The following is a 10049-nucleotide window of genomic DNA, read 5'->3' on the forward strand; positions in this document are numbered from 1 at the left end:
ACGCCCCCGGGAAGATGCCCAGCGGGAACCAGCTAGACCGTCTCCAGCACTGCCACGAGCCCTTTCCCATGGATCCGGTTCCCCCACGTTTCCTGGGGGGCTGCCGGTGAGGGGATCGCACCTGGATCCCACCCCAGCACCTGCACCCACAGAGCTGGCGGCCACCTGGCTTGCTCCTGCACCGGCCGCTCCGGTGGGACGGGACGGGACGGGATGGGATGGGATGGGACGGGACGGGACGGGACGGGATGGGACGGGATGGGACGGGACGGGATGGGATGCCCTGGGCGAGCACTGGCCAGCTGAGGGGGCTGCTGGACCCTCACGCCCGAGACACAACAGGAAGATTTCCTAACTGACCTTCTTGGCCATTTGGATGGATTCGTGTCTTGTTTGTTTTCCAGAGAAAAACGGGAATGTTCTTGGCGAGTGGCGGGGGAAGGCACCATCTGCAGAAACTCAATTTTCCCACTAAAAGCCGGTTTTGGCAGCAGGTTTGGGACCAGCACCGCCACTTGGCAGCCCCCGTCGTTCTCGCAGCCGTGCGGGTGCCCCTTGGCGGGAGGCGCTGCCCTCCGTGGCGCCTGAGCTGCTCCGCGCTCACGGCGGCGCTTCCCAGCTTGTTCTCGCCCCCGCTCGCTCCCAAATTGGTCAGCCGGCCTGGAAACCTCGGGCGCCCGGAGGAAGCGAAGCGGCGTCGGGCCGTGCCGCCGAGAAGGAAAAGCTTGGCCCCGTCTTGGCGGGGAAACGCTGGTGTCCGTGGTCTCGCTGCCCTCCCTCGGGAACAGGCCCCTCTCTTAGCAAGGCTCCTGCCCCGTCAGGCACGCCCGTCTAGCCGGGTGTCGTCGGGGCTGCAGAGCTAACGTTGCCTTCCGGGCGCTTAGGCATAAATAATCTTTTCCTATATTAATTGTTCTGCGCAGAAGGATGAGACATAAATTACAACCCAGCGGGGTCTAATTGCATGTTCTTGGTGCCCGTGCCTTGTCGCTAGTTACCCCGGTTCTCCCAAGCAGCTTAAAAATCAGAAGGTTTGACTGTGGCTCGCGCGCGAGGAGGTCGCTCAGGCGGGAAAGCGCCGGGGCGCGGAGGCTGCGGCAGCCACGTCCCGCTCCCGCCCCGGCGCCGGCGGGAGCTGCCGGCTCGCTCCCAGCCCCGGCCCCTGCTCCGCGCCGGAGGCAGCCTCCGCTGCCCGGGCTCTGCGGTGGGGACGGAGGGGCGTCGGCAGAGGCATTCCTGCTGGGAGTTTATAGGCCATACGCCCGGCCTCAGCCAAGCAGGCCTTCCCGGAGGAGAGCGGGCCGCGGCGGCCGTTGTTTCCTCTTGCCAGCTCAAAGGCGGTCGACAGCAACGTCCGCGGGGTCACGGCTGCGCGTGCACAGGAGCGAGGTGGCGGCCGCGCTGCTGCGGTGACAGCCGCTTAATACGGCGCGGCCCGTCAGGGCAGAGCAGCCCTTTCCGCCGTCTGCAGCGCCTGGTCCGACCGCGGCGCCCCCGGTCCCGTCCAGCCACTGCCTCCACTCGGCTCAGGTTTGTTTTCGCCGCGGTCGGCCGGATTTTGGGGGGCGGCGGGGTCGCGTATGCCCGCGGTGGGCCCTCGCCCCCTGCGGACGCGGAGATGTGCCCCGCGGCGCGGCAGCCCGCAGCAGAGCGGGGTTGCGAGGCGGCGCGCCAGCCGCCGCTGCAGCGACTAGCGTCGCTAATTCGCCATGGGGACATCGGCCACCGGAAACCCGCGGCCTCTGCCGGGGAGTTCGGCCGCCGGGCGCCACGACAGCTTCCCGCTGGGGAACGAGCTCTTTCTCGTTAGCGGCCGGGCAGGCGCCGCTGCGGGGCCACAGGGTCGGTCCGCCGTGTCCCCTGCCAGAGGAGCTGCCTCCCCCTGGGCGCCGGGGGAAGAAAAGGTGGGGGGCCGGGCAAAATGAAGATTATCGGGGAAATCTGAAGAAAATGAGTGCCCAGGGGACCAAAAGCCATTGCCAGCCTAGTTCGGCGTCCCGGAGGTTTCTTCGCCTCAGACCCTCGTTGCGTGGCCGCTGTTCCCGCCAGCGGGAGCTGTTCCCCGTTTTCCGAGCAGATTCCTCGTTGTTCGGGGACGTGCGTGCTTACAGGACCCGGCGCCAGGGGCTGAGATGGTGAAGGCACTGGAGCGTCTCTCCTGTGGGGAAAGGCTGGAGCAGAGGAGACTGCGGGGGGATCTGATCAACGGCCATAGGTACCTGGAGGGAGGGTGTCAAGAGGATGGGGCCAGACTCTTCTCCGTGGTGCCCAGCGCTAGGTTGAGAGGCAGCGGGCACAAACTGAACCACAGGCAGGTCCATCTGAACGTGAGGAAAAACCCCTTTCCTGGGAGGGTGACTGAGCCCTGGGGCAGGTTGCCCGGAGAGGCTGTGGAGTCTCCGTCCTTGGAGATACTCAGAAGTCATCTGGACACGATCCAGGGCAACGTGCTCTAGGTGACCGTGCTGGAGCAGGGGGGTTGGACTAGACGATCTCCAGAGGTCCCCAGCCCTTCTGCGACTCTGAGGCCGAGGGGCCCCTCGCTTGGCGGAGCCGACGGGGTGATGTCAGCTCCGCTTAGAGGAAACCAAGACCTGCTCTCTCTGAACACACCCGAGCAAGCTATAAAGAAGCGGTAAGCAGGAAAACCAAGCTTGCTCTGCTATAGCTGAGGTGTGGGTGGGCGCCGGGGCTTTGCCCGTGGGCACCCCGGTGCAACGAAGTTGCTAGTTCTCAGGGGTGCGGGACATCTGCAGCCGGCAGCTCTTGGGGAGAAGGGCAGGAGCGTGGCGCAGCTGCCGAAAGGAAACTTGGGCTTTTACGAGGAGAAGCGGATGGATTCGGGTTGGCTGGGGCGTGCTCCGGCGATGCCATGGCTATCGATTCCTATAAGCACCCATGCAGGGCAAAGCCGCTAATCACATCAGCTTCCTGCGGGCGCCGGGCCGCGTGCCGGGGGAGACTCACAATTTCGCCCATCGATTTCCTAGGCCGGCCTAATTAAATCTCCCGCTCCCGCTCCCCGCCGAGCGCCTCCGCCCCGGGGGCCGCCCCCGCCTCGCCGGTGTTTTTCCATCGCGCCGCGCTGCTGCTTCTCTTTTACGCCGGGGAGTTTCCTCCGTCCCGCCCATCTTTGGGCTTTTTCCAAAAAAAAACCCCCAAATAATTTTTTTTTTTTAAATTTCCTCCCTTTTTCTGAGGCTATGGCAGAAACAGAAATGAGGAAAAGGAGGGAAACGTCCTGAAAGGAGGGATGCAGCCGCTCCGGGGGAAAACCAAAAAACAGGGCGCGGGAAATTTTGAGGTATGGTTCTCCCGCGCGTCAGCGTGGGATCGTTGGTGGGACGTTCGGGGTTGCCGAGCCCCGCGTAGCCTCCCCGCGCCCTGCTCCCGCCCGCACCGCTGTAACCCGGCTGCCGTTGCGAGCGGGATTTCTGAGGCGGTCCTCCCATTACGGCGCCCGGAAGGGTCAATTAATTTTTAGCGTTAACCGCCTGTGCTCCGCCGAGGCCTGGAGGGAGGAAGCAGCCCGCCTTCCCGCAGCGGCCGCGCGTCCCTTGGCGGAGAGCGTCGGCCAGCGGCTGCATGCGTTGAGCGCGATTTGCTCTGCTTTCTCTCTCTACCCTGTAACGCGGGGAGAGCGACGGTTCCCGTTCGCCGCTACGGGCTAGGCTGTCCTTGGGGTGCCGGCGCCTTCGCCAACAGGTTTTTTTTTTTTTCCCGGCGGCGTCGGGCACGCGACGTTACAGCTGCTCCGGTTTCCAAGTTTTCCTCCCGGTACCTCGGCGTGCTCCTGCCCGAGGCGAACAGCGGCAAAACGGCCCCTGGGCCGGCGGGTTCGCGGCCCTTCCCGCCTGCCGGCAGCGGGCGCTTTCCTGGCACGGGCAAACGCGTCCAGCAGGCAAAGGGGCTCGGCGGTTTGTCAGCCGGAGGCGGCGAGAAGGTGCCAAACCCCAAAGCCAGGCAGGCCGGCGCCTCTTCAGGCGGGCAGTAGCTGAGCCAACCTGGCGCTATCTGGGCTAGCGCCGGGGCGCGGAGCCAGGCTGTCCGGGCGCAGCCGCCCCGACCTTGCCGCCCTGCCTCTCCCGCGTCTCCTCCCCCGGGGGAAACCCCGGGCCCTCGCTCCGTCCTCCTCTCTGATTTAAAGGGAACGAGATGCAATCCGCAGGGCGAGATCCCCTTCGCACGCCCCCGGGGGCCCCGCGACAGGCCTCGTCGCTCCGAGGACGGGAATGGGGCTGCAGGCGAACGGAAATGGAGACGTTTCCGCTTGCGCCAACCCCCGGCTTCCACGCTGCAGCGTCCTTTGGTTGGAAATCGCTCCGGGAATAATTAGACGCGTGCCTTTATAGCATATGTTAGGCAAAAAATTTGCTTTGCGCTTGAGTGACCGAGTAACTTCTCCGAAAGGGTCCACCACGAGCGTTTGAGCGCTTCAAAACCCTTTGGCGACCTTTTCTTCTCCTGTTTCCCCCCGGATGCCCTAATGATGTCTTTAACAAAAGCTCAACAGACCTCACTATGTGTTTAGATCATTTTTATCCCCATTTCTGGGCTGCTTCTATGAAAAATGGCCTAGGTAACTTTTTCTGTCACGGTCCAGTATCATCCTTCGTCTAACTCAGGAGGAGTCAAGGCACTCACATCCTGCAAGAGCTTGCTCCCGCGGCTTAAATGTGGCCCCGTTACTTGTGCCCTTGAGACCCAAGCAGCAGAAGAGCTGCAGAACGAACGACACACTCAGTTCGGGCTCGAAATAACCAGGAGCTCACGTGGGCAATAAAAAATCAAGTGGGATAAAGTCTACGAGGAACTTCTCAGCGAACTTTCTTGGCCCGCTACGTTCTCCTCCTACGCCACGTCCTCCCAAGACACCAGCCGTACCCATCCTGTTAGGCGAAGCGGCCACACTTAAATGTCTCAGTTCGTCCTGGGTGAGTTTTTCACGTGCTCAGCAGCTGTTCGTGGGGCCGGATTTTTAAAGAAACCCAAAATATTCTGTCCCGAGGGCTTCTGAAGGCACCACCTTACCCGTGCTGCGCTAACACCTCGGAAAAGGTGAAAGGAAAGGCCGGAGGCGCCGCCGCTGGCCTGGGATCACCTCCGACGGTAAAACAGCTGGTGATTTACACGTCAGATGTACGTGCGCTCGAATAAAGCGACTGACAATAAAGTGAGCCATTAAGAAGGGCCTCAATCGTCGCTTGCTCCTGCCAGCGCGCTCGCGCCTCGGGAGCGCTGAGGAGCGAGGAACGTAGTTTTCCGCTGTCTGCGACCAGCTGAAATCTTTGCAGACGCGGTTGTTTCTTACGTGGCCGTGCACTAAGGCAAACCGTGCCTCCTCGGGGAGGAGAAAGGACGAGTTTCCTTTGTACAACAAATTTCTTTGCTTAACCGGGATGCTAGCGTTAACTCGTCGACGCGATGAGGGTCAAAATCAAGCCGCAAGCGGTGAACGACAAGCTCCCGTGTTTCCGGCGCGCTGCTTCAGGCTGCTTTCTCCGGAGGCAGCTCTGGCCGCGGAGGGGATTTTCCCACCCTCCTCCCGGGAATTTCCCCTCCGCGGCGGCGGCTCCGCGCTCCCGGCTGGGCCAGCGGCACCCGCTCAACCCGCTTGGGTTTCTGTCCCCCCGTTACACGGGCGCCTTGGTCCTCAGCGGGAGGAAACCCCCGCGGACCTCTCTCGTGCGGCGGTGTTAAGGCAATAAAAGTCGCCTATCAACCGTGATAGGTAGAGAGGGGCAGCTGAGAGGCCGGGGGAACGCAGCACCCTGCCGGCGGGGCCGGGCCGCCCGGCTCTCGGCAGCCAGCGCCGGTGGGAGAGCGGGAGCGACCATCGCCTTCTGCGCGCGTGAGCATCCCTGCCCGCCTGCACACGCGGGCAGCCTACGCCCATAGACACAAGCGTGCGTTTATATCCGTCTAGGTGTGTGCAGGCGCCTGCCCCTATATTCGCAAGCTGTTGGTGATGCGCGGTCACGTCCTCCGGACGTCTCCTGGCTTCTCGCCCACGAAAAGCGCTTCTCGCTCCAAGCGCCCTACACTTACCGGCCTGTCAGTTATTCAGAGCAAAATCACCAGGGTAAGAACGAATGGTTTTTGCGCTCCTACGAACAATAAAGGTATTAGCGAGGACGACGTGATTCATATTAACAGTTTCGTGGCTGTGGCCTGCGTTTACGCATTGCCCGCTGGCGTTGTTACACTAATGGAAAAACCCGGTGGAGGCTGGTAGCAGGAGTGGCCTGCGCGGTAGCCCGCTGCCCCTGCCGGGCTCGGCTGCTGCTCGCCGGCACCCTAAGCAGCATTTCCTCGCTCGGGTGGGCCCGCTGGCGTCCCGGAGGGCTCAGGAAGTCTTGACGGGATAGTTCAAAAAATGCAGACGGTAGCGAGCAGCGGCTGCAGCCTTCCCGTTAGCCCACCGCGTTGTGCTGTGTCGACTCAGCGTTGGAAAGATGGGAGATCCGCCTGGCCCTTCCTGCCCGCTGCTAATGACCTTTCTTTTCGTTGTCACCGTTTCTGCCTCTACTTGTGAAATAGCTGTGTCATGACAGAGCACGGTCTTGCATGACTCGCTGATGCTATGAATATTTTACAACCTCCCGTAGCGCGGCTGGAGCCGATTGTATGCATCCTCGCAAATGCCGCCACGCTGCAAGCCGCCGGGGCAGGAAAGCCCGGGAGCAGGCGCACGCGTGTCACTCCTTCCGCAGCTGGACAAATGCCAGCATAAATGACACTCGCCACTAGTATTTGCTGAGGCACAGCACCCTCTCGCCGCAGACTGGACTTTTCTGCAGGTGGAGCAGTTGTTTGGGCCAAATCATGCCAAAGAGGGAGGGGATTTAACCCCCCCCTGCATTGCACCCGGCTTACGTGAAAACGGTGCTCAAGAGAGTCACCTTGCAAATTGCAACGTTAGCTTGGCTGAGCGACTTTAAAAACACACGCCTTCCTACAGATTGCCACGGGATCCTCGGCGACGCTCTTGACCGTAGCGCCGGCCGGGGAAATGACTGCGTATTTTATACCTGCTTTCATCCAGCCACGGTTCTGGGAAAATCTGGTTGTGACCGAGATCCCCCTTCGCCCAGCGGCCCCAGCCGAGCCATCTGTGTGCGTTTTGTATACATAGCATGGGCCGCTGCGTTGATGATGCTGAAAGTTAATGATGCTCCAGATAATGATGTTTTATTAACAAAGACAGGAACACAAGCGTGCGAGATCTGGGGGCATTTCGCAGAGGGTAATTGAATGGAAAAGGGAGGCTCTTTTGCCAGCAGGAGATGGCTTTCAAGCTCAATGTATTTTTATATGTATATATTGTACGCTAATATATATGTGTAAGACACGTATATGTTGATTCTGGAAGTGCCTTGCCTGGTGACACGCACGCCTTGAAGGGCTCAGTGCTGCAGCTCTCCGTCACCTTAAGCAGCATTTATGCGTGTATGATATTTCAACATTGGAAACAGTCTTCCTGCCTGGGAGGAACATCAGGTGCCTTTCTCGTGGTTCATCTCCGCGGAGCTGCGGTCTGCCGAACCGCCAGGACGGCTGCGGACGGCCGCCACCTCCCCAGAAAGCACAGCCGCTCGGCGTTTTTATAATCAAAAAGCAGCTTTTCGTGGAGGTTACGCTGCACTCTGCCTCTGAGGGAGCGCGTTTGGGGGATACGGACGAGCCGGCAGAGCAGGGACCGGCGTGGTGGCCGGGGCCCGCGCGGAGCCCGTCGGCGCCCTTCACGGGTGAAGGAAAGCCCAGGTCTCCTGCGGCCTGGTTGTGGGACGCTGTTTGGGGGATTCTGGCCAACGCATGAGTTAATGTCGGCTCCTGTCTCGACGGGCTGCCTGCTTTGCGCCTCCTCGTTGCCTCCGGCCCACCTCCTATCGCCAACGAAGGCCCTGTAACAGCCTCCCGCCCGAGAGACGAGTGATGAAAAGCTGAAGCGGCTCTGGCCCCGTGGCCGCGGGGCGCCGCTTCCCTGGGGAGCTGAGCGGATGGCCGTTCCTCGCCCCGGAGGCCGTTCTGGACGCACTTCCAAAACATCGCCATGACATCCGGTGGCCTTCGCTGGGGTCAGTTCATGTGTCCCCAAAATGACGGCACGGGGTGAGGGGGGGGGTCACCTCCGTCTTCCCTCAGGGAGGAGTGAGCAGACCCCGATGCAACCCTGTGCCTCCGCTGCCCCGTGCCCTTTTCTGCTGTTCGCTCCCACGGCACGGTTTGCAGCATCTTCAACGCGTAACCCCGCTTGCCTTGAGTCATGGTTGAATGTTCAGTACTTCATGCACAGTCTTGCTTTTCAGAGCTTTGTTTTAGCATTGTCTCTGAAATGCCAGAGCCGCTTTCCGTTCTGCACGCGCTGCAAAGCCAGGACTCCTGGCTGAGTCCTATCTTTAAGCCTTCCTCATAGAAAGGCTTAAAATAGATAAAAATAGATAGCAGGAAAAAAAATGTCCTGTCTCTACCACCTCCTCTGTTGTCTCCCAGGAATCACCTTTAGGAGAGGTAGGCTCCCTTTCATGACTGTTGCCCGAAAAGAAGCAATGTCAGTACTATTAGGCAATTATCAATAATTTCTAGAAAGAAAGAAAATCCTAAAATCCTGTAATGCTTGCTCAGAGGGACTTCCTTGACATTCAGAAGGCACTTCCCCACCAGCTCTTTGGTATTTACCCACGCACGAGCTCTTAGAGGAACCCATTCCCACCCTCCTATCCTGGAGCCCGTTATAGCTTGGCTAATACTTTTTTATTTCTCAGCCATTGCTCTGCATTTTGCTCTTGAATTGCATTGGCTTCCGCTCCTGTTTCTCCCTTTCATTTCCCTAGAATGAACCTTAAATAGCATCATCTAGGTGGTCTTCCAGGGTTTGGTCTGTGTCTCGTAGGCTGTTTTCCTTGATAATTTCTTCTGATTAAATTTCTTTTGCACGTTTTACTCTTTTTCTTCGGTACTACGTTTTATTTATTTATTTACCTTTTGCTTCTCTTTTCTGGTGCTATGATCATACAGGCATGACCACTGGTCATGACCTTTAAGGACTGAGCCTGCTATGTGCCCCGAGGAGAAGGAGCTGGACCCTTCCTGGGAAGCTGGGGACCCCGGGCAGGTAGGGACTGCCCGGCGCGTGTGGCTAAAATCACAGGCGAACGTGCAATAGCCTTCAAACCCCAAAAGGGCGACAAAGAGGCCAGTGAGCCTCCAGCCTCCCCCGAGCCAGTCGCAGTTGCAGACGGCTGTTCGTATAACCCCTCCGGCAGCTCAGATCTATACATCCAACCGCCATCTGCTGCGTCATGTAGTGTTTGAAAGACCCCATAGCAACGCCGTTGTCATTTCAGGCATAGCCGTGGCTATGCAAGCAGAGACCGTAAACATCATCCCAGAAGTGTATCTCGGGCTCAGGAGGAGACATGACTGAAAAATGGAAACAAATTAAGAAAACGGTGGTAACTGTAAAAAAAGGATTTTTTTTTTCCCTGAACTGAGTCATATTTCTATTGATGTGGCTCAGAGGGTTTCTCATTTATTTTCTCTGGTTTTTCCTATTTCTTGAAAAGAAGAAAGGTCAGAGAAGTGGGCTTTTGATATGCCAATTAATAGAAGTAATTTTTAAAAGAAAACAACAAAAAAAACTTGAAGAAAACCCCCATAAAACAGGCAAGTTTCTGAAAAGATTAGTTAAACAGCATTTAACAACGGTAACCACGGGTTATTCTGAAGAAGTGGGTTTATGTTGCAAAAAGAGTGGAATGGCCTCATGACTAGGAGAAGACCACGGCCGGGGGCAGTGGGGCGAGCGGAGGAAGCCCACGGCCGTGCCGGCTCGAGGGCACCCAGCCGGCTCCTCTTGGCACGTGCAGCGAAAAGGAGCCAAATGCCCGATTATTTGGTGCGTGAGTCACTTCTTGACGAGTCGTTTTTCCGTGACCTGCACTTCTCAGATTTTCGCGAGCCATCTGTGCAGAGCGGGAAGTTTGCTTTTCCTTCGTAGAGTAACAGCTCTAATATTAGTAGGCAGCTGCTAATACGAAGCAGCAATT

The sequence above is a fragment of the Struthio camelus genome, chromosome 11 (genome assembly GCF_040807025.1).
Source record: "Struthio camelus isolate bStrCam1 chromosome 11, bStrCam1.hap1, whole genome shotgun sequence".
Classification (NCBI taxonomy): Eukaryota; Metazoa; Chordata; class Aves; order Struthioniformes; family Struthionidae; genus Struthio; species Struthio camelus.